Below are 25,511 nucleotides of genomic sequence, written 5' to 3'. Positions count from 1 at the left end.
GAAGTCCAGCCCTGGCACAATTCAGTGTGTGACACTCAGTTGTGTCCAACTCTTTGTGACCCCATGAATCGCAGCTCACCAGGCCTTCCTGTCCATCACCAACTCCCGGAGTCTACCCAAACTCACGTCCATCAGGTCGGTGATGCCATCCAGCCATCTCATCCTCTGTCGTTCCCTTCTCCTCCTGCCCCCAATCCCTCCCAGCATCAGAGTCTTTTCCAATGAGTCAACTCTTCACATGAGGTGGCCAAAGTACTGGAGTTTCAGCTTTAGCATCATTCCTTCCAAAGAAATCCCAAGGCTGATCTCCTTCAGAATGGACTGGTTGGATCTCCTTGCAGTCCAAGGACTCTCAAGAGTCTTCTCCAACACCACAGTCCAAAAGCATCAATTCTTTGGTGCTCAGCTTTCTTCACAGTCCAACTCTCACATCCATACATGACCACTGGAAAAACCATAGCCTTGACTAAAGTAATGTCTCTGCTTTTGAATATGCTATCTAGGTTGGTCATAACTTTCCTTCCAAGGAGTAAGCGTCTTTTAATTTCATGGCTGCAATCACCATCTGCAGTGATTTTGGAGCCCAAAAAAATAAAGTCTAACACTGTTTCCCCATTTATTTCCCATGAAGTGATGGGACCACATGCCATGATCTTCGTTTTCTGAATGTTGAGCTTTAAGCCAACTTTTTCACTCTCCTCTTTCACTTTCATCAAGAGGCTTTGTAGTTCCTCTTCACTTTCTGCCATAAGGGTGGTGTCAGTTGCATATCTGAGGTTATTGATATTTCTCCCGGCAATCTTGATTCCATATCCATAGATAGCATATTGAAAAGCAGCCAGAAGATCGCATACGTTGCTGAGCAACACAGCCCACATGCCACAACTGCTGAGCCCGTGCTCCAGAGCCCACGCTCCACGACTGGAGCGTAGCCCTCACTGGCCACAACTAGAGGAGGCCTGCACACAGCAACCAAGGCCCAGCGAAGCCAAAGGGAAGAAAGAGAGAGGGGGTGAACAGAGGCAGGGCAAGAACACGGCTTCTTCATGCATCCTTCACTATGCTCTACAGGTTAGAAACAGCCTGGACTGAGGCGCTGTTAGAGGGGTGCTGACAGGAAGGGGCCTGGGGATGGTTTTGGGGTCTCGGCACGTTCTGACTCTGGATCTGAATGCTGGCTACACAGGTGTGTTGCTTAGCTCATCAAGCTAGACACTTAACATGATGTACACTTTTCGATATACACATTACATTCCAATTTTTATACTTTTGGAAATAGCACTTTACTTTTTAAGTGCACAAATCTTGTTAAACAGCTTCCTATCTGTTCAAGGGAGCAGACAACACCCAGTGTACGGCAGTTCTCCTGGCTCAATGATAACGATAATTCTAAGAGAGATGACACAGAAAGCCATTCCAGACAAATCTAATGTCATGGAATTTCACTGGACAAAGTCCACGTAATGTGCTTTATTTTTTTATTTTTTTAATATAAATTTATGTATTTTAATTGGAGGCTAATCACTTTACAATATTGTATTGGTTTTGTAATGTGCTTTTAAAATGATCCTTTTTTTGTCCTAAAACCAATGTGAAGACAATGTTTTCACTAGTGTTTTCTTTGCTTCAAAAGGGATTTGGTCCCCTTCGTCAAAGGCTGAAAGGCTGGGGAGGAGAGCGGCGAGGAGGAGGGTCTCTGAAAATATTTTTATGCTTTTCTCACTGAAACAAAACACCAAGAATGGATTTTCCATGAGAAGTGGCGGGAGAAGGGGCAGCGGCCTGAGCTTAGGAGCTGCAGAGAGCCCCTGCCTGGCCACCAGCTCCAACCACCTCCCAGGCCCCCGAGTAATGGAAACACCAGACTTAAACAGGTGTCATAACAGTAAAAGGGCCCCGTAAATGGGAAATGCAGAAGGCCTGGAGGAGCTGCACAGCTGGCGCGGGGGTGAGCCTTACAGCACCGCGTGGTCCCCAGGCTCCAGAGTCTGCGGTCCTTCGTCTTACACACACTTAAACGTCCATCTGCCTTCGCGAGCACACACACAGCACCTACATAAAACCTCTGCACAGGAAATCTCTGCCATTCTTAAATGGTCTGGCCCAAATAAACCACCTCTGACAAAGTGCTCTGAGCGACTGGATTGCATTAAATGAGAGGAAAAAACGAAAGTGGGGTTGGTGATTCCACAATAAACAGTCTGCTCAGTGAAGCAAGTCACATGGGCACCCTGGATTCTCCGAGGAGGGGGCTGGGGGACATGGCGGACTTGATAGAGGAAGAATATTGGGGTGAGGGGGGTGGAGTCAGCCTATTTCCATCCCCGTAACCACCCAGATGTTGTCATTGGCTGATGACCATAGATATTCGTGGATCCATGAAATCTACATCACCTGGCCTTGCTCATGTCATCTCTCTCTGCTTCCGGACTTTCTGATCTATCAAATGGGAGAGCAATACCCACCTTGCAAGGATTTTTTTTCCTTTATTGCGATTATTTGTTTTTTTTTTTTTTTTTTTTTTCTTCGATTATTTGTTTTAATTTTTATTTTATATGGGAAAGATTGAAGGCAGGAGAGGAAGGGGACAGCAGAGGATGAGATGGTTGGATGGCATCACCGACTCCATGGATATGAGTTTGAGTAAGTTCTGGGAATTGGTGATGGACAGGGAGGCCTTACGTGCTGCAGTCCACGGGATCGCAAAGAGTCAGACATGACTGTGCAACTGAACAATAGCTGATTTAGAATGTTGGGTTAGTTTCGGGTGTACAGCAAAGTGATTCAGTTATACAGACACGTGTATCTATTTTTCAAATTCTTTTCTCATTTAAGTTTTTACAGAATATTGAATAGAGGGACTTCCTTGGTAGTCCAGTGGTAGGGACTCGACACTTCCACTTCAGGGGGCACAGATTCACTCCCTGGTCGGGAAACTTAGGATCTTGTATACCATGCAGCGTGACAAAAACAAACAAAAAGAAAAAAAGAAAAAACAGAATATTGAGAGTTCGCTGTTATAATCAGTAGGTCCTTGTTGGTAAGGATTTCTTAAGGCAGTGTGTAAAGCAGCAAAAAGGCCCAGCACAAAGGAAATGATCTGTCAAAGGTAGCCAGTCTCACCTGTCCTTCCTGTGTGCTCACCTGTCCCTTCTGTGTGCTCACCTGTCCTTCCTGTGTGCTCACCTGCCCTTCCTGTGTGCTCACCTGTCGTTGCTGTGTGCTCACCTGCCCTTCCTGTGTGCTCACCTGCCCTTCCTGTGTGCTCACCTGTCCCTGTGTGCTCACCTGTCCTTGCTGTGTGCTCACCTGTCCCTGCTGTGTGCTCACCTATCCTTCCTGTGTGCTCACCTGTCCTTCCTGTGTGCTCACCGTCCCTCCTGTGTGCTCACCTGTCCCTCCTGTGCGCTCACCTGTCCTTCCTGTGTGCTCACCTGTCCTTCCTGTGTGCTCACCGTCCCTCCTGTGTGCTCACCGTCCCTCCTGTGCGCTCACCTGTCCTTCCTGTGTGCTCACCTGCCCTTCCTGTGTGCTCACCGTCCCTCCTGTGTGCTCACTTGTCCTTCCTGTGCGCTCACCTGTCCTTCCTGTGCGCTCACCTGTCCTTGCTGTGTGCTCACCTGCCCTTCCTGTGTGCTCACCGTCCCTCCTGTGTGCTCACCTGTCCTTCCTGTGCGCTCACCTGTCCTTCCTGTGTGCTCACCTGCCCTTCCTGTGTGCTCACCTGTCCCTGTGTGCTCACCTGTCCTTGCTGTGTGCTCACCTGTCCCTGCTGTGTGCTCACCTATCCTTCCTGTGTGCTCACCTGTCCTTCCTGTGTGCTCACCGTCCCTCCTGTGTGCTCACCTGTCCCTCCTGTGCGCTCACCTGTCCTTCCTGTGTGCTCACCTGTCCTTCCTGTGTGCTCACCGTCCCTCCTGTGTGCTCACCTGTCCCTCCTGTGTGCTCACCTGCCCTTCCTGTGTGCTCAGGTACCCCTGGCATCTCTGTGTGTGTCCACACTTCCTCTTCTTAAGGGACACCTGGATTAAGGGCCACCCTAAGGACCTCATTTTAACTAACTTCCTTATAGGCTCTGTCTCCAAAGTCAGTCACATTCCGAGGTCCTGGGGGTCAGGGCTTCAATATATGAATCTGGGGGGACAAAATTAAACCCATAACATTTCTTTATACCATAATCTGAAATGCTGAATTGGGTGTTCACAGAACTAAAGAATCCATGTGATGAAAACAACTCAAGGGGCCATCAACAGACGAACAGATTAAAGCGATGTGAGAGATATACCATATGTAAATACATCTATATGTATATACAGATATACAGACATCACATATACAATGAGATATTACTCAGCCATAAAGAAGAATGAAATACTGATATGTGCAGCAATGTGCACGGACCTAGAGAATATTATACTTGGTGAAGTCAGATGATGACAAACATTGTATGATATCACTTACACGTGGAATCTAAAAAATCAAATAAATGAATCTATACACAAAACAGACTCAGATCAAGAAAACAAACTTATGGTTACCAAAGAGGAAAAGGAGGGGAGGAAGGATAAGTTAGGAGTATGACAGATGTTAACATATACACACTACTATACATAAAAGAGACAAGCAACAAGGACCTACTGTGTAGCACAGGGCACTATACTCAATATCTTACAATAACCTATAATGGAAAATAATTGGAATACATATATATATAAATGAATCACCTTGCTGTACACCTGAAGCTAACACAATACTGTAAATTAACTATATTTCAATAAAAAGGAAAAATGAGTTGAAAACAGAAAAGTCTTCCTATTTTTTGTTAAATTGACTTCTCTCTACTAAAATACACTTATATTTAGATGAGGAGGAGGAGAATCTATGTGATATGAGGGACAGAAGAAGCAAAGAATTTTTCTTGGAAAGAGTTTCTGCAGTGAGGTGGGGGGGAGGCACGACAGCCAACCACAAATGGTTATGTATATACATCACCACCTCCAGAGGGGGTTGGCTTTATGCCCCCAAAAGACAGTGTTGGCATCAACGGGAAGAAGTTTCAGGACGGCAGACCTCCATTCCCTGCAGGGAGCAACTTTCTAACAATTCATTTGCTCAACCAAGGACCAGACTGCCTGCCTGATGCACGTTCTTTTGGTGTTAGCGAAGGCCAGCCCACAGGAACCCTATAACGTGGGAGCAGGCACTACTCAGCATCACTCCACAGAGAGACCAAAGGGCCAGCCTCAGAAAGGGCAAGTGACTCAGCTAATCCAAGTCGGCGCCAGGACTGGAACCCAGACCCTTGGCCTCTGAGTCTTCTGTTCTGTCAGCTGCATAATGACAACTGCAACAAAGGCTCATGTGACATTCCTCAGCCAGGGTGTCACAGAGAAGACTCCTGGGTTGGGAGGCCTTTATCAATCCCTCTGACTCTAAAATCCCAATCTAGAGGTGATCCCAGTAGAAGCCAGGGAATAATGGGGAAAGACTCCTGAGGAATGACTCTCAACAGTGACATCAGCCTCCTCAAAACCAGCCAGAGCTCAACTACATGATATACTGGAAAAGGAAAGTTTATGGCAATGATAAAAAGATCAGTTGTTGCCAGGGGCTGGGGGAAAGAGAGATGGAAAGAGAGCACAGGGGATTTTTAGGGTATTGAAACTACTACATGATACTGTAATACACGTAGATACACATCACTCAGTTCAGTTCAGTTGCTCAGTCATGTCCAACTCTTTGCGACCCCATGGACTGCAGCACGCCAGGCCTCCCTGTCCATCACCAACTCCCGGAGTTTACCCAAACTCATGTCCATTGAGTCAGTGATGCCAACCAACCATCTCATCCTCTGTCGTCCCCTTCTCATCCCACCTTCAATCTTTCACAGCATCAGGGTCTTTTCCAATGAGTCAGCTCTTCACATCAGGTGGCCAAAGTATTGGAGTTTCAGCTTCAGCATCAGTCCTTTCAATGAACACTCAGGACTGATCTCCTTTAGGATGGACTGGTTGGATCTCCTTGCAGTCCAAGGGACTCTCAAGAGTCTTCTCCAACACCACAGTTCAAAAGCATCAATTCTTCAGTGCTCAGCTTTCTTTATAGTCCAACTCTCACATCCATACATGACCACTGGAAAAACCATAGTCTTGACTAGATGGACCTTTGTTGGCAAAGTAATGTTTATGTAACAACCAGCAGCAAGCCCTAATGTAAACAGTGGGATCTGAGTGATGATGAGTCCGTGTAGCTTCACTGATTGTAACCAACACACCACTCTGGTGGGAGCTGTTGACCATATGGGGCTGTGCACATGTGGGGAGATGGGACAGATGAAAATTCTCTGAGCTTTCAGCTCCATTTTGCTATGAACTAAAACTACTCTATAAACCGAAACCTATTAACAAAAACCAAAAACTAGCCACAGCAGGTCATCTACAGCCAGTTCACCAGTCCATGTATCAGAACACTTAATGTTGCATCCCATTCACCCTTTAAACTTTGGATTCATCAACTCTAAGCTATGGACATTGGAAAGGCTAGAAAGGCCCTCAGAACAATTTGTTTCTACCTCATTATCTCACAGATGAGGAAGTCAAAAAAGTTTTTTCTCATTCTGTCTTATTTTTCTCCAGGGAATGTAAAGGATTTAAAAGACAAGGCAATAATCGTGTTTTCTAAAAGCTTGAAATAATGTTCAAAATGATAGACACAAAAAGTTCGGTCTACCTGAAAAGCAAAGAGAGAGAGATAGATTCTTTATGATTGTAATAACAATAACAAAACTAAATTAAATAATTAAGACCCAAAAAATAAAATAAAATTTAAAAAAATAAAATAAAAATAATAATTAAGACCCAAAGCAGATCAGTCATGGTGAGGTCAATACATTCATACATATGAACTGATCAAGACTTTTTAAAGCAGGTTGGCAATTCAAAGCAAGAGCTTTTTTTTAATGTCATATTTGAAACAGATATCACATCCTGAGAATTTAGCCTGAGAAAAACAAGTTTAAAAAAATAGGAAAAAAGCAAAATATGCATCAAGAACTTCAAAGGAATCTTAAAATAATGGTTAAAAAAGAAACACAACAAATATCTGGTTACAGGAGGGTGGTTATGTAAGTGGTTGGCTCACTGGAACATGTGACCACCATACACAAGCATGGGCATGATAAGGCTGCTTTATTTTTTAATAGATAAACTTACTTTATAAAAATGAAAAGAAAATGTCTTGAAACAGATACCACACAATTATTATCTGGTCTCCCTACTGATCTACAGAGGCATTTAAGGAAGGGAACTAGGTCAAAAACAAAGACTAACCCCAATAGATATATTAACATGTTGCTTTACAAATCTTATTTGCAGGAAAACTAGTTGGTTACCTAGTTTTGTTGGTGGTTTTGTTTTTGCTTTTTGCTGATTCTTTTTTTATTTATCAATTTGCAGATACATTGGAGAAGGCAATGGCACCCCACTCTAGTACTGTTGCCTGGAAAATCCCATGGGCAGAGGAGCCTGGTGGGCTGCAGTCCATGGGGTCACTAAGAGTCAAACACGACTGAGCGACTTCACTTGCACTTTTCACTTTCATGCATTGGAGAAGGAAATGGCAACCCACTCCAGTGTTCTTGCCTGAAGAATCCCAGAGACCGGGAGCCTGGTAGGCTACCGTCCATGGGGTCACACAGAGTCAGACACGACTGAAGTGACTTAGCAGCAGCAGCAGACACATTGCTGCCCTAGTAACCTTTAGTGGCAACCAGTGAGGTTTGTTATGAAATTTTACATATCTGGTATGATTCAATGAATTGTATTATAACTAATGTTCTTTTCTGAAGTCTAACTTTTCCCATTGGTATTTTTTTTAATTTTATTGAAGTATAATAATTGATTTACAATGTTGTCTTTAATTGCTATACAGCAAAGTAACTCAGTTATACATATATATATTCTTTTTCATATTCTTTTCCATTATGTTATCACAGGATACTGAATATAGTTCCCTGTACTATATAGTATGTCTTTGTTGTTTGGCCTAGTTTTCAAACTAATCACAAAATCCATTTTCTTAATGGTCCAGACATTTTGCCAATTCTTCCTGCTCAAAAGAAGTTCCACTGATCTCCCATTCACTGCAAAGAACAAATCTCACGTCAGTTTATCTGCACTGGGAGTTTGTACCCGGTGTACCCACAGTTCTTTTTGCCTTTGTCCATGTAGTTACTTTATAGAATTGATGTAATGTCGAAGAAAAGAAGATATAAATCTGTAGCTCTGCAAGAATTACAAATAGGTAAAAAGGGCATGAAAAGATGGATAAGAAAGAACAAAGAAAAACCAGAAGCAACAGTGTGCTCCTATAGTAGCAACATGCAGAACATTTCTTTTTAAATATACTTGATTGTTCTGTCAACACTTAGTTGGGAGGTGAAACCCACTATGGTCGGTTTCAACCATGGTTTGTTTCTTACAACAAACATACAGTAAATAAAAATATACTTTAAAGAGTAAGCTGATCCATGCAACGCAAAGTTCCTTTAATAGCCTCGTGCATGCTAAGTCGCTTCAGTCGTGTCCGACTCTGTACAACCCCATGGACTGTAACCCTTCAGGCTCCTCTGTCCATGGGATTCTTCCAGGCAAGAATAATGGAGTGGGTTGCCATTTCCTACTCCATTTATTAGCCTCTGCTGCCCTCAACTAGGGCTTCCCTGGTGGCTTGGTGGTAAAGAACCAGGCTGCCAATGCTGGAGATGTTGATTCAGTCTCTGGTCTGGGAAGATCCCCTGGAGAAGGAAAAGGCAACCCACTCCAGTATTCTTGCCTGGAGAACTCCATGAACAGAGGAGCCACGGTCCATGAGACTGCAAAGAATACAAGGCCTCAACTAGCAAATAGTTTAGAAATGCCCTAGCAGAGACTTGGACCCTTATCTGATCTCAACCAGCAACTTCAGATTTCACTTTCCGTAGAGCCAGTGGCCTTCATCCCTCCCTCTGTGGTCATCTGCAATTAATGCTCTGGTCTCAACATTGCACCTCCTGCATGCTACAAGTCATCCATCAAGGAATATGCTTGTCCCAAGTCTCTCCTGAGTCTAGACCTTTACCACCTTAGGTTTCTCATCCATAGCAACAGCCCACCATCTTGGCAAAGAACAGAAAACCATGCTTGCATACTGACTGTGGAATGTTATAAGCTGGGGGCTCCTCCACAGAGGCATGATGGGCAAAACCAAGATCAGTCTGGCTGAGATCCTGACTGCAAAGTGTCTGCAATCTAAGGTCAACCCTACCTTCATGCCCTCTGTATATCCCAGAATCCATACATTTTCCCAGGAAAACTAGGTAACTGTTCTATCTTTGGGGCTTCTCTTCAGTTGCTACTGGAGTGTATGATGACCTCTAATTTCCAGCACCATGGTAACAACTTGCCATTTGGAGCCTGAAGACTTAGTGAGATTTCCAGCTGGGCCTCCCCACTCGATTTCTTTGGGCTAATCATGAACCTTTCCAAGCCATGGCTTTTCTTGGGAGGACCTTTCTTGAAGTGACTGTAAGAAGATTTCCAGGGGCGGGGGGAGAATAGTGCCTGCAGTCTAAAACGTGAGACAAACTATGATAACACCTCCATATAAAAAAGCCACTAAGGACTTCCCTGGTGGCCCAGTGGTTACGACTGGACTGCAGGGGTCCAGGTACAACCTCTGGTCAGGGATCTAAGATCCTGCAAGTTACACAGCACAGCCAAAAAATAAAAATAAAGCACCGTTAAACACTAAAACGTCGAGGAAACAACATAAAGATGGCTGATTTCGACCAGACCTGGAAAAAGGGCTAGCAAAAACAGGAATAGTCCATATCTAGAGACAGTGTGAACATATATAAGAGAGAATAGGATGTATTCCAAGGCAAAGAGGACTCCTGCTTCACTGGCTCTAAGTATTTGAGAAAGGAATCCTGAGAGATGAAGTGGGAAAGCAGGGCTGGGGCTATAGGGCTAGACAGAGTCTCTGTAAGTTTCCACACACGGTGACATATCAGAGCTAAGCTCTAAGAAAGTCACGCTTCTTGGCAATAAGTACACACCCGCGCTACGCACTCTCAGGTGACTTTAGCAGGCAGTCTAACGGAGTGGTCGCACACACTTGTGGGCTGAGTGGTGTCCCCCCCAAAATATATGTTTAAGCCTTGATCTGTAGTAACTATGACTATGATCTTAATTGGAAATTCGATCTTGGCAGATATAACCAAGTTAGGGTGACATTAAATAGGAATTAAGATGGACCCTACATCCAATAGCTAGTGTCTTAACAAGAGAGGAGGAGATTCAGAAACAAACACACAGCCACAAAAGAAGACGACCATGAGAAGGAGGCTGAGATTGCAGTGTCAGGATGTCAGAAGCCCAGGAATGCCAAGAGCCAGCAGAAGCTGGAAGAGGCAAGAAAAGATTCTACCCTGGAACCTTCAGAGGGAACATGGCCCTGCTGCCATCTTGATTTTGAACTTCTAGCATCCAGAACTACGAGAGAATCAATGTGTCTTGTCTTCGGTCATCCATTCGAGGCACCTTTTACTAGTAACCCTAGGAAATGAACGCAAATATGAATTAAGCTTGACTTAGAACTAATCAAGGTTTTAGGACCTTCAGAGAAGATGGATAGTACATGAACTAGGAGGTGATCCTAGAGAAAAACTGAGCTCATGAGACACAGCTACGACTGGAACCTTGGGGGTAAGAACACCGCCTAAGGGGAAAGGGGTATAAAGGAAGGGAAGCAGTCAACCCTCGAAGGTCAACCACTTTCTGATGACTGAAGGTCTGGGTTCAATCCCATCCTGAAAAGATCAGTCAACAATGGGGCTAATCCATCCATTGAGATTTAATCATTGGGCTTCTTGGCTGCCCCCGAGGGCTTTCTCATCTTTGTTCATTCCAGGCCAGAATCCACAGTCCTGCGATCCTTACTTTTGAGAGGGCACTTTGCTCTTTAATCCCCAGGTTTAAATGGATTACAAAAAAATACAATTTGGGAGATTAAGCTTCTACTAGTCACCATCTACCCAAAGATGAATGTGGGTTTAATCAATATAATTTTCTGATTATACAAGTAACCCCTAATGATTATAAAATCTTTCAGTTTGAGAAAATTATGCCTAAGAAAATAAGATTCCCCCTAACTTCAACACTAAAAGACATTCATTGTTGCTATTTGGCTATATTTACCTGATGTAATTAAGAGAAATACTTTATAATTAGAGAAAAAAATTGAGAATAAGTTATTTGGGAAGAATCATCCAGATAAAGAAAATGCGAGGGAAAAGAACCCCACAGAACATCTGAGAAAAATCAACAGTGAGCCAGGTAATCAAAGGCCATTAACCATTTTAACACTGCTAGAGGTCAGAGTGGAGAAGGCAATGGCACCCCACTCCAATACTCTTGCCTGGAAAACCCCATGGACAGAGGAGCCTGGTGGGCTGCAGTCCATGGGTCACTAAGAGTTGTACACAACTGAGTGACTTCACTTTCACTTTTCACTTTCATGCATTGGAGAAGGAAATGGCAACCCACTCCAGTGTTCTTGCCTGGAGAATCCCAGTGATGGGGGAGCCTGGTGGGCTGCCATCTATGGGGTCGCACAGAGTCGGACACGACTGAAGCGACTTAGCAGCAGCAGCAGCAGAAGTCGGAGAGATCTGATTCAAATAAAAAGAGCAAATTCAGAAACATGACTCTCACAGCATCCTTAAGTTAGTTATAATGTTCAAGGCATTAAACTATTCAACTTGACTCCTTATGAAGCTCTTCAGTTCAAAAATCTACCAAATAACTTTTCCAAGATGGAAACCTTAATGTTTAAGGTACATTAAGATCTTTTTGCAAGAGTTCCATTTTTTCCCAAGTTATGGTTTCCTAGCAACCATAACACAGCAACCAAGAACTATATTTTATGGCCTTGGTACCAGTCTCCTCAAGGCCTATATGTATAGGCCTGTACGTGTAACCCTTGGCTGTCTTAGCTATGGCTGGGCTTTGGGATACTGGAGGAGCTGGGTCCATATGCTATAACAGAATCCAGACACTATACACTGCTGGTTGCTAGCAGGCCCATAAATTCACTTATCCTGATGTAGATGGGATTCAGAACTGCTGTATCACAGGCTAAGAAGGCACAGATTAAAATTAAATTAATTAAAATCAAAATTCAAAGGCTATATGTAAGGAATCATTTTAGCCCTTCTCACTCACATAAGCTCTGTTAACTAGTTGCAGTTTAAAGAAAGGCTCATTCACTTGGATTTCTAAAGATTCAGAGGTCCTAAGACTAACCTAACAACATCTATCAAAAAAGTCCAACTGGTTATGACCCCATTTCTTCCAAGAAAGAGGAGGTCATTTGGGTGCTTTCTTATTTAGCTGAAATCATGCCACAGGCGCCCACAAACCTTTTCTTTAAAGTAATTTAAATGGTTTGATACAATTGGTGAGAGGTCACAGGACCAAAGTTGCAGGCATTCAGTCCCCAAATTAAAGCAATTAACTGTCAGGGAAGTGAAGAAAAGGGGGAAAAAAAGGAAAAACAAAACCACTGGGTGAAGTTTTAAAATCTACTTTAAAATTGTTAAATTGTTTCGTTGAGCAAAAACCATAGTTGGGAGGCTGTACTTTTTTAAATGACAATGAAATGTTAAAGTTCAATTGATATAATTGTAGAATTGAAATAATTTCTAATCATAAAGATTTCAAAGTGAGATGATTCCAACATTCATAAGACTTTTCTATAATAAAACTGTACAGTAGATCTTGCACTGTACTGGGAACATTTTTTTCTAAACATATTTTTCATGCTCAATAAATTACTTAAGAAGAGTAACATTATAATGATCAGCCTGCAAATATTTTTCCTCCCATAACATGAAGCACAGCAGAATTCAGGATACAGTCATTAGCAACATCCGGAAGTCATTAAAAAGATGAACTTAAGCACCGAGAAGCCCCAAATGCCTGAAATTGTTATCCAATATCTTAAAACTCTCTACCCGAAAAAAAAAAGATGCTCAAATCTAATTTTCACTAAAATATGACCAAAATGTTTTAAATAACCAAAATAATCTGATGTCTCAAGATAGTTCACTTCCAAACACCGAAACAACACAGGCAACTATCCTAAGTAAAGAAACTTATATGTGCGGCTCTCTAACAATACTTGTGTCTTTTGAACGCAGTGTTACTCAGCCTCAGCACCTCGGACTATGAACCAGAAACTCTTTGTCTGAGGCACTGACCCTGCATTGCAGATGTTAGCAACATCCTTGGCTTGTACCGCCGAGATGCCAGACATCTCTCTGTCTCTAGGTAGATGCTCGATACTCCCCCAGTGCTGCGCTTAGTCCAGACATCTCTCTGTCTCTAGGTAGATGCTTGATACTCCCCCAGTGCTGCGCTCAGTCTCAGTCGTGTCCAGCTCTTTGCTACCCCATGGACTGTAGCCGGCCAGCCTCCCCTGTCCATGGGAGCTCTCCAGGCAAGAGTACTGGAGTGGTTGCCGTTTCCTTCTCCAGGGGATCTTCCCAACCCAGGAATAGAACCCAGGTCTCCTGCACTGCAGGCAGATTCTTCACTGTCTGAGCCACCTGGGAAGCTAGGTAGATGCTAGGTACTTCTCCAGTAGAACAACCTAAAATATCTCCAGACATTTCCAAAAGTCGCCCAGTGAGCAAAACTGGCCCCAGTTCTTAACTAATATAAGAACCTAATATAACACAGTGATAAATATTTCAACCAGCAAAAAAAAATGTATGACCCAAAAGTTGACACCCAAGACAGCTCCCTTCAAATTACTTTGCAAAAATATACCCTTCTGCAACTTTGGTAAATAAATAACCGAGTCATTCACACAGTTTTTAAAGTAAATGAAAAAATTGCTCTTTTTTAATGTGCAATCAGAGAATTAAAAATGTTCCCAGTATTTCTTTTCTCAATCTATCAGTTAAGTCATTCCAGTATAACTACAGAAAATATAAAACTAGTATAACCTGGAGTACAAAATTGACTTAGTTACTGTCAGAGTCACAACTAAGCAAACATCTTTATTGACCTTCGGCTTTTCAAAAGCAAACCATATGTAAAGGATGCCATCAGAAGAGTGAAATGGTGACTCACCGAACGAAGAAAATGTTTACAAATCATATATCTAATAAGGTACTTTTATCAAGAATATGCAAAGAATATGTATGATTTAATAGAGACAGAAACCAAATTTTAAAATGAGCAAAGGGTCTAAACAGACATTTCTCCAATATCTATTTCTCCAATGTCCAATTGTCCAACACACAATTCACCAATGAGCACTTGAAAAAACGCTCAACATTATTACGTATCAGGGAAATGCAAATTAAAATCAAAAGGCCGTATTTCCTCTCATCCACAAAGATGACTAAAATCAAAAAAATTAATGATAAATGCTGGCAAGGATATGAGAAATTAGAATCCTCATTCATTCACTGCTGATAGGAATGTAAGACGGTGCAGTTACTTTGGAAAACAATCTAGCAGCTCCTCAGAAATTCAAACATAGAATTATCATACAATCCAGCAATTCCACTCCTAGGTATATACCAAAAAGAATTTAAAACAAGTATTCCAACAAGTATTTGTAAACTAATGTTTACAGCAGTAACGACGCACAATAGTCATGAGGTAGAAACAACCCAAATGCCCATCAACTGATGAATGGATGTAAATAAAATGTGATATATCCATACAAAGAAACATTATTCATCAGTAAAAAAGATCGAAATGCTGGGACTTTCCTGGTAGTCCAGGGGCTAAGACTCCAAGCTCCCACTGCAGGAGCCCAAGTTCAATTCCTGGTCAGGGAACTAGATCCCACATGCCACAACTAAGATCCCACATGCCGCAACTAAGATCTCACGTGCTTCAACTAAGATCTGGTGCAGACAAATTAAATAAATAAATATTTTTTTTAAAAACGGAATGAAGTACAGACATGCCACAACCTGGAAGACCCTTGAAAACAACATGCTAACTGAAAGACAGTCACAAAAGACCATACATTATATGACCCAGTTTATACATAATGTGCAGAGTAAGCAAGTCTATAGAGATGAGCACAATAAAGGACAGAAACGGTATCGACCTAACAGAAGCAGAAGATATTAAGAAGAGGTGGCAAGAATACACAGGAGAACTGTACAACACAGATCTTCACGACCCAGATGATCACGATGGTGTGATCACTGACCTAAAGCCAGACATCCTGGAATGTGAAGTCAAGTGGGCCTTAGAAAGCATCACCACGAACAAAGCCAGTGGAGGTGATGGAATTCCAGCTGAGCTATTTCAAATCCTGAAAGATGATGCTGTGAAAGTGCTGCACTCAATATGCCACAAATTTGGAAAATTCAGCAGTGGACACAGGACTGGAAAAGGTCAGTTTTCATTCCAGTCCCAAAGAAAGGTAATGCCAAAGAATGCGCAAACCAGTGCACAATTGCACTCATTTCACATGCTAGCAAAGTAATGCTCAAAATTCTCCAAGCTAGGCTTCAACAGTACATGAACTGAGAACTTCCAGATGTTCAAGTTGGATTTAGAAAAAGTAGAGGAACCAGAGATCAAATTGCCAACATCTGCTGAATCACTGAAAAAGCAAGAGAATTCCAGAACATCTACTTCTGCTTCAATGACTATGCCAAAGCCTTTGTCTTTGTGGATCACAACAAACTAGAAAATTCTTAAATAGATGGGAATACCAGACCAACTGAACTGCCTCCTAAGAAATCTGTATGCAGGTCAAGAAGCAACAGTTAGAACCAGACATGGAACAATGGACTGGTTCAAAATTAGGAAAGGAGTACGTCAAGGCTGTATATTGTCACCCTGCTTATTTAACTTATATGCAGAATACATCATGTGAAATGCCAGGCTGGATAAAGCACAAGCTGTAATCAAGATTGCCGGGAGTAATATCAATAACCTCAGATACACAGATGACACGACCCTTATGGCAGAAAGCAAAGAAGAACTAAAGAGCATCTTGATGAAAGTGAAAGAGCAGAGTGAAAAAGTTGACTTAAAACTCAACATTCAGAAAATTAAGATCATGACATCCAGTCCCATCACTTTATGGCTAATAGATGGGGAAACAATGAAAATAGTGATAGATTTTATTTTCTTGAGCTGCAAAATCACTGCAGATGGTGACTGTAGCCATGAAATTAAAAGACGGTTGCTGCTTGGAAGAAAAGCTATGACCAACCTAGACAGCTTATTAAAAAGCAGAGACATTACTTTGCCAACAAAGGTCCTTCTAGTCAAAGCTATGGTTTTTCCAGTAGTTATGAGTGGATGTGAGAGTTGGCCCATAAAGAAGGCTGAGCACTGAAGAACTGATGCTTTTCAACTGTGGTGTTGGAGAAGACTCCTGAGAGTCCCTTGGACTGCAAGGAGATCCAACCAGTCCATCCTAATGGAAATCAATCCTTAATATTCATTGGAAGGACTGATGTTGAAGCTGAAGCTCCAATACTTTGGCCACCTGATGCGAAGAGATGACTCATTAGAAAAGACCCTGATGCTGGGAAAGATTGAAGGCAGGAGAAGGGGACGACAGAGGATGAGATGGTTGGATGGCATCATCGACTATATGAACAAGAGTTTGAGCAAACTCTGGGAAATGATGAAGGACAGGGAAGCCTGATGTGCTGCAGTCCATGGAGTCACAAAGAGTCAGACAAGACTGAGTGACTGAACAACAACAAATAGAGACAGAAAATAGATCAGTGGTTACTGGAGACTGGCTGGATGGGTGGGGAAGGGAAGTAAGTGGTAACAGGTATGGGTTTCTTTTGGAGGTAATGAAAATGTTCTAAAATTGATGTCTGCTCAATTCTGCAAGTATACCAAAAACCACTCAATTGTATACTTTAAAGAACTGAATTGTTTGGTATGTATTATTGTTGTTCCACCGCTAAGTCGTGTCCAACTCTTTGCGACCCCATGGACTGTAGTCTGTCCATAGGATTCTCCAGGCAAGAATCCTGGAGTGGGTTACCATTTCCTTCTCCAGGGGATCTTCCCGACCCAGGGATCAAACACACATCTCCTGCATTGGCAGGCAAGTTCTTTAGCACTGAGCCACCAAGGAAGTATGTATTGGTTGGCCCAAAAGTTTGTTTGGGTTTTTCCATAAAATGTTACAGAAAAACCCAAATGACCTTTTTGGCCAACCCAGTAAATCATATCTTAATAAATCTGTTATCAATAAAAAAAATAGAGAAAGCACAGAAAACTTCATCATCCTTATCATGCTTACAGAACAGTCTCATCAACCCTGACATCTGACAGAAGCTGGAGGTAAAACAGGAAGGGAAGTCAAGAGGAAAGGCAGGTCAGGACAGTGACATCCTCATTTCACAAAGGGAAAGGAGGCAAAGGGCACTGCCATGGGTTGATGGAACTGAATTAGTCCATACAAGCAACAGAAAGGCTGAACCATAAATACAAGCATCAAAAATCTGGAGAAGAAAGGAAATAAGACACAATAAGTAAGCTAAACTGTCTTTTGTCATAACAGGAAGTCAAATGAAAATGGCATAAGCAGATTATATAGCAATATAAAGATAATCAGTAGAGGAAGAAAAATGAACAAAAGTGATTTATTTCTGGAGAGTACAGGAGTGGGTGGGAAAAAAACAAACAGAACATGTTTTTCACAGCAAGCTCATCTTTTCCCCTAGGCTGCTAATATGACATGGGATTATTATTTTGCACATCATTTTTAGAAACAAATCGAACTTGGCATTACTTGAACAGAAGAATCCACGTGAAAGAAGGAGTGTACTTGGCATCAGGAAGAATACTGTGGTCGATCACCATCAGTGAGTGAAACTGCGATTTCAATATATTACAGCAAAACTGACTCAAGTTTTACAACCAAAGACTGCATCCTTAGTAAGCCAATTTGGAAATGTAACATGTTAGATCCTTAAGAGAATAAGAAGCACACACGTCCCTACCCTCTCTGTGGCAGTTAAGAAGCATCATTAGGTCAAAGCTTCACCATGGTGAGAGTATTTTGAAGGTCCTAACAACTTCTGGATTACCCGATAATTCAAACGGTAAAGAGTCTGCCTGCAATTGAGGGACACCTAGGTTCGATCCCTGCACTGGGAAGATCCCCTGGAGAAGGAAATGGGAACCCACTCCAGTACTCTTGCCTGGAAAATCCCATGGACGGAAGAGCCTGGCAGGCTACAGTTCGTGGGGTTGCAAAGAGTCAGATACGACTGAGTGACTTCACTTTCAACAACTTCTGGATCCAAAGACATCTTAGATGAGAGAAGGCACATGGGGCATTATTCTCCCTGCACAGCTTGAAGGCATTTATTTAGTTTTTTTTAATGGAGTATAGCTGTTTTACAATGTTGCGTTCGTTTCTGCTATACATTAAAATGAATCAGCTATATGTATACACATGTCTCCCTCCTTCTTGGACCTCCCTCTCCCTCTAGGTCATCACAGAGCACCAAGTTGAGCTCCCTGCATTGTACTAGCTGTCTGTTTTACACATGGCAGTGAAGGCATTTTAAAAACCAAAAGGTGAATAAGGAGGCTGATGCCACCAGAACAGAGCAGGATTTGCCATCTGGGAAGCACGACCCACAGTTACTTAAACATACTCAGGGTGACAACTCCTGACGCTTGGGGCTCTGGATTCCAGGTGGCCGCCCCGGGGCACTTTTGAGAATGGCAGGTGGCAGAATCAGCCATGACGCCAGGGACCAGGCACAACCAAGAGTGACCAGGGTACCCAAGCAATCTAGGGGCCTTATAGGCATAGAAAGCGACACTGTGGTTATCAGATCCTAGGGGGCTACAGCACGAGAAATAATTAGACCCCCATGTTCCCACTCCAAGGATAACCTTGTGTATGTGAGGAGATCAGGAGGTACATTTCAGGGACCCCGTGGTGGCCCAGGGGTTAGGACACCGCCCTGTCACTGCTGAGGACCCAGGTTCAACCCCCGGTCAGGGAACTAAGATTCCACAAGCCACTCCTGGTAGCCAGAAAAATAAAAAATAGAAAAAAGACCAAAACGAACACATTAGCTCAGTAGTTAGGTCAGACTCCTGTTAAGTCCAAAAATGAAACCAAAATGCACATCTGAATGTCACGATGAGACTAAGCCCACAGTTCTCACCTTCTCAAACGCTGTCCTAAAAGCAAGTGGGAACTAGCTAATAAGGTCCTGACTGTTCTAGACGTTCTAGCTTGAAATCTTCTTGTGCCCGGAATGCGGCCAAGAGCTCCCTGCCCAACACAGGAGAGCCATCTGGGTCAAGAGAGATCTTGTCAAGAGAGAGCCTGAGATGATCAGGCTTTGGGCTGGAATCTCTCTCCCAAAGACCTCTGGGGGTAGGGTGGGAAGGGGGGGCAAGGCAGATTCCACCTCCTAAGGGCCCTTCAGGCTCAACCTGCAGACCTCAGGCCCATCTCCTCTTCTGAAAAGCAAGCACTGGGGACTTCCCTGGTGGGCCACTGGCTAAGACTCTCTGCTCCCAAGGCAAGCTGCCCAGATTCACTCCCTACCAGGGAACTGAGATTCCCATGCGCCACCAGTGAAGATCCGCACGCTGCAACTAAAACCCAGTGCAGATAAACAAATAATAAATATTTTAAAAAAGAAAAGAAAAGCAAGCATCAGATAGAAAAACCCCCACCCATCCATTTCCGTGGTGCTGACAACTCCACAGGGAAGATTCCCAGACCCAGGACTCCCCCTGACTTCCTCTCCTCTGGGGCTGACCTGGTGACTTTTTCTAGCTCATTATCCCTGCCATAGATGGCAGAGGAAGCCAGGAGCAGGAACCAGAATGAATCTGAGTTTAAAAGGTTAGCCCCTCCTGGCCCAGGAGGCGGGTACTCAGGCAACAGAAGGGCAGCCACTGAGAAGGCAGGATATCCTGCCTCCTCCCAGGGCACAGAGAACTGTGTTTGGGGTTTTTAAGGACAAGCAACTGAATCTCCTTCACCTAATTCCCCATCTACTCCTCACCTATCCCAAGCCAAGCTGGGTCCCAGGTCCAGTCTCCCAATCACTTACCTCCTCACTCATCTGTTTATTCATCAATATACTTATCCTTTAGTTTGTAATAAAATTCTGCTGTAGAAGCTGGAAATAAATAATCGGGGCGGGGGGTGGGGGGGCGGGTTGTTTCGTATTTTAACCAAAGACAACGCCTCCCTCCCTTTCATCTCTCCTCCTTCAAAGTGGCCCGAGCCAGCACACACGTGGCACCTTCCTGCTTGGCTCCAAACTGCTACACCCAAATGTCTGTATGCAAAGAAACCCTGTGACTGCGCCAAGACTCGGAGGGCCTTGGGCTATTCAGAAAGTGCTCCTCTAAAAGCACCTTTCCTCCCACAGGGCTGCTCACTGAATCATCACTCTTTGTTCAGCATCCTTCGGATGTACACAGCTGACTGGCTCTTAGATTGTGCCAGGGTTTTGTTCTGCTTGTGTTTTGTTTTTCTTCTTTCTTGCTGCTATTTCAATGAACTGAGACCCCACTTGCAGCCAAATGCCAGGCTCTAAACTCAGCCTCAGCCCAATGAGGGAAGAATCTCTCTCTACCTAGCAAGAGCTCCAACGCCTTCTAGAAGAATCTCACAGGAGTCTGGGAGGAATCTCTGTACACCCACAGTCTAGGCCTTTACGGATGGCTTAATGAGCTCCCTGGAGACCACAGGAACAGCGAAAGTCTTGTGCAGGAGGGGTGTGGAGGTTGGGAAGGGGATGGAAGGGAAAAACCCGCCTGCTAATATTTTGTACCTTTTACACTAGAGCATTGTTTTCTTTTCCAAAAATTCTGTTCCTGCCTGAGTATCGCTTTATTTTTTGAATGCCTCCTTTATTTACTTTTTTAAAAGTTTTTAAATAAGTGATTGGCCTACAATGATGACAGAAAAAAAAATTTTTAATAGGAATTACTAATTACATAAAACCAGATATTTAGAGATGAAATGTGAATCATGAAAAACCAAAGAATTGTGCTGGGAACCTTGCAAATCTGTTTTTCTCTCATCCTATATGGAGGGGGGAAATAAAAGGGAGGACATAATTCAGAAACATTCTACCCATTTGTTAAATTTAGAAAAGAAAATGAGTATGTATGTATGTATGTGCATGTATGTAATACATACACGCATATATACACACACATTTCCAGTGAAACACTGTTTTACATACAGGAGGCCACACTGACATATATACACTATCATGTGTAAGATATGTAACTAATAGGAAGTTGCTGTGAAACACAGGGAGGCCAGCATGGTCCTCTGTGATGACCTGGAGAGGGGGAATGGGAGAGGGGAGGGAGGCTCAAGAAAGAGAGGATTTATTTATAATTATGACCCATTCACGTTGTCGTAGGGCAAAAAAAAACATTGCAAAGCAATTATACTCCAATTTAAAAAATTTTAATAACATAAAAAAAAACAGATACAGGAGTCCAAACGACTGGACAGAGTGAAAATAAGGATCTTTCTCAAGCACAAGCCCACACCTGTTGGGATTCAGGAATTCCACAGGACTCTGCACACTGCTCACAGGAACCAAATTCTCTCTCTGCCCATTCACCCTCGTGCCTTGTGTACTCTCAGGCAGACGTTTCCCTCCATCACTGGCTTCTCGGCAAGAACTGGACGGGATTCCCACCCCACGCTCTTACCTGCTTTTCTCATTTGGCAAAGCACAGGCTTGAACTTCACCATCTATTCAAGTGCTGTCTCAGAGGCAGTAAGCAAGCTTCTTGCAATGAGGAAAGGAAGGGAGAGGGGTTAACAGGCACAGCTAGCTGGCACTCAGCAAAGCTTTGGGAATAAATTCCTGCCCCAGCACTCCAGAAGGCCTGGGGTTCCATCTGCTTGTCCACAGAACTGCAGGAATTTGCAGGGGGATGGAGGGGGCGTTAGACGAGCACCAAGACTCCTTTCTGGTTTGGGGGGGCACTGGGAAGAGTGGGGAGCTGGGAGAGACAACTGCAGGGGGACAGGAGAGGAAGTCTTTGTGCTAGCTCTTTGGATGCACATTAGAGTGAAGTTGAATTGTCAGCTAACAAGATTTCCTAACCACGTGTTCCCTTTAAAGTCTAGGCCTCCCACTGATTTGATCCCCAGACAGCAGCAGGGGGCAAAGCTGCCTTCAAGCATCCCTAAGGGCCAGAGAATTCCCAGAACAAGTGCAAGAAGGGTCAGAATCATTTCTGCAAGTGGAATTTCAAATGGGTTATAACATTTATGCTTGGCATCTAGCAATAATGCCACACTCCTACATCTGCTTAGCGTGACAGAGGCAGGTCCAGGGGGGCAGAGGTTGTGAGGAACATTCCCTGTGTGCTTCTGCCCCCACTGGACAACCTGAAAGTCCCTCCCCCCCTTAGTTTTTGTTTGTTGTTTGCTTGCCTGTAATGGCCCCTGGGATCTACATTCAAATGAGGTGTTACGGCACCCAGCTCAATAATTTGCCCCAACAGGCAAAAGAGTGTTGAAACCAGAAGCATTTTTTTTTCCATTATCTTATTCTGTAGCCAAACCCGAGATTGTCTTTTTCAAACTATTTATTCATCTGATTATGGGCAGGTTTTTCCTTGTTTTTGTTTTTCCTGTACACAGTGGCTTGTCTCTTCGCCTGGAGTAAATCAGCAGTGCTCAGCTGGTGGACCAGAGGAAAAACAAGTCAAAACACATTGACAGCATTTTGCAGATACTCAATGAAATCAGTTCTCCTCTTCCACATTCCCGAGTCAGGCAACAGCCTCCTCCTAAAGTAGGTATGTTTCTCTTCCATGCAAAGATAATTACCTAGCAACTTCGGTGTTTACCCCTTCAAGACAACCTGACTGGCAGAACTCTTTACGGCAGGGTACAAAAGAGCATGCTCCAGAAACTAGCCGTTTACCAAACTTCTGCTACAAGACTCAGCTCAAATTTCACTTCTACCAGGAAGTGTTCCTCCCTGCCTCCAGGTATCTCTTTGTTCAAACCTCCCTCCATCCGGGTATTATTCACTTTGCACAGCGGCCATTGGTTTAGCAGCAGACGCTTCCCACTTGGACAAGGTTTCCTCCTCCAAACACAGGCCTGGGGCTCAGCATAGCCTCAAGGAAAAAGGAAGGAAGAAGAAACAAGTAAAACCTAATGGAAAAAAATTTTAAAAAGAAAACCTAATGGAAATGAAAAAAAAAAAACCTAAGGGATTAGATAAGAAGAGTGAAATCTAGGGTCAGTAAAACAAGCCCTGTTTGAAGCTCAAAACGGCAATCCTACACGGTTTTAAAAATAGGAATTGGGAGAATGGAAAACTGCAGCAAGGGTGAGAGATGCGGGGCCATCCTCTGCAGTAGATTCCCTCTAACAGGGAAAAATTTTCCAGTGTTTCCTCTGTGGCCGTAACTGCCAGTTGATTTATATTGTCCTTTAATCCCCGCCCCCACAAACGTGGACACTCATTATCCCCATTCTACAGACCCGGAAACTGAGACGCAAGGAGACTAAAGTCGCTCGGTCTGGAACAGATCACTCAGCTCGTGGGTGACGCTGAGCAGGCACTGGAAGCCAGGGTTTTGTTTTGTTTTTGTTTTTGTTTTTTTTTAACCTCAGTACTCAGGCTCTCAATCTCTGCTCCAGCTCAAACAAAGTGGATGCCAAGTCAGCACGCGTGGGTAACCCGATCCGGACTGCTCTGACTCAGGAATGCTCCACAGCTGCTCCGCGGGGCCGCGTGGATACCACTGAAACGGGCACCGACTGGCCAGCGTCCCCAAGGGCTCGCGCGTCCTTCAAGACTTGCCAACATGCAGGAATTGGGAGACTCCGAATCAACCTGGGCCGGCTCGGGGATGAGGCTAGAGGATGCTACTGGAAGGGAGGTGAGCTTGCCTCCATCAGCGCCCCGACGGCGGCCAAACTGAGAGGGCCTCTGGTGTAAGGGGGCCTGGGAGCACGGTGCGCAGCGGGGACAGGGCACGAAGGCGCCGTCTGGGCGTCTGTTCCCCCGCAGCATCTCGCCCAGGAGGCCTGAGGAGGGGGCGTCACCTGACAGCATGCACCAACTTCTCCTAGCTCAGAGGGGGCGCGCGGCAGTGGCCGAGGCCCGGGGAGCGCTGCGCGCAGCTCTTGCCCAATAGCGAGGTCTGTAAACAAAAGCGGGGCCCCATGCGGGTCCCCCAGCTGGGCGATGAGCCGCGCGGCGCAGCAGCATCCGAACGACCGGGCCCGCAGGGGAGCGAGACAGGACCGCGATCCCGAGCGGGGACCCGATGCACAGACCCCAGGATCCCGCGCCCGGATCCGTCATTGTCTGCGCGCGCGCAGAAGGCCGCTGTAAATGTCTGCTCCCGGGTCCGCCGGGGGTCCCCGGCCCTGTGTGCCGATCCCCTAGGCTCTCCGCCCCGCGAGTCGGGTCCCGAGCGTAGCAGCGATCGCCAAGGTGAGCGCCCAGTCAGCGTCGCGGAAAACCCAGGCCTGGCGGGTGCACGAGTCAGGAACGCAAACACACACACGAGAAACACGCAAGCACACGCACGCCCTCCCCAGTTGATTGATAAAAAAAAAAAAAAATCAGCCGACACATACAAAGTGCCGTCGTGGCCGCAGGTCAACGCTGACCTCCCGGCTGCCGGGAAGACCGAATGCCAACGCCTGGACACTGTCACTTCCATTCGGCGCCGGGCACCTGGGCGCCACTGCCCGTCTCCCTCCGGACTGCTCCCTCGAGCGATGGATGTCTCCCTTGCTTCCCTCTCCGGCTCCCCACCTCCCTCCCCGAGTGTGGGAAACGTGAAAACAATACGAGCAAAGCCCGATCAGAGGGGGAGCTAGGACCCGCCGGGAGCCCCAATGTGCGGGGGGGAGACTGGGGTCAGGACGTGCCCGTCACGGGCAGAGGGGCTCCGGGCGTCCTCATCGCCGTTCCCTCCCGGTTAGCTCCGGCTAGCCAGCCAGCCAGATCTCCCTCCCTAGGCTCGCAGTACTCACCCCCCGACGCTCGTCCCGGATATCGGCCACGGGGCCAGGGACAATGCGGGGCCGCCGGGCTCCAGGGGGCTGCGGGCGCGCCGAGGCGTTCGCCGCGCTGCAGAGCTGCGCGCCCGACGGCGGCGGCGCTGCGAGAGCCCAGCAGTGCTCGGAGCGGGCCCCCTGCGCCGTCCGCCAATGGGAGCCGTCACGGTGCCTCGGCCGGCGGCTTCGGGGGGCGGGGCCACGGGATGCCCGTGGGAAACCAGGCTCCGATTGGGCCGCCTGACAATCGCTCCGCCTCCAGCCGGCCAATCAGAGGCGGAGGATACAGGAGCGGGGCGTTCGGAGTTGGGCTCCAGCGCTCCAGCAGGCGCACGCTGGGTACCCGGGCGGCATCGCCTCCCCTCCGCGCGCGCGCGCGCGCGTTCAGCTTTAAGAGATGCTCGCAC

At 45.1% G+C, this 25,511-nt stretch overlaps 1 protein-coding gene across 3 annotated transcripts in view; it reads right to left on the bottom strand.

The window, feature by feature from the left end:
* TIAM1 (TIAM Rac1 associated GEF 1) overlaps positions 1-25,268 on the bottom strand; it is a 464,589-nt gene extending 439,321 nt beyond the window's left edge. For all 3 annotated transcript variants that reach the window (XM_070367203.1, XM_070367213.1, XM_070367198.1), the window contains exon 1: positions 25,081-25,268. The gene's annotated coding sequence lies outside the window, so the exon portion shown is untranslated. The remainder of the gene's footprint in view (positions 1-25,080) is intronic.
* Positions 25,269-25,511: the final 243 nt, after the last annotated feature.

This window comes from Bos mutus, chromosome 1 (genome assembly GCF_027580195.1).
Source record: "Bos mutus isolate GX-2022 chromosome 1, NWIPB_WYAK_1.1, whole genome shotgun sequence".
NCBI classification, from domain to species: domain Eukaryota; kingdom Metazoa; phylum Chordata; class Mammalia; order Artiodactyla; family Bovidae; genus Bos; species Bos mutus.
This window is presented reverse-complemented; position numbering and strand designations above follow the sequence as displayed.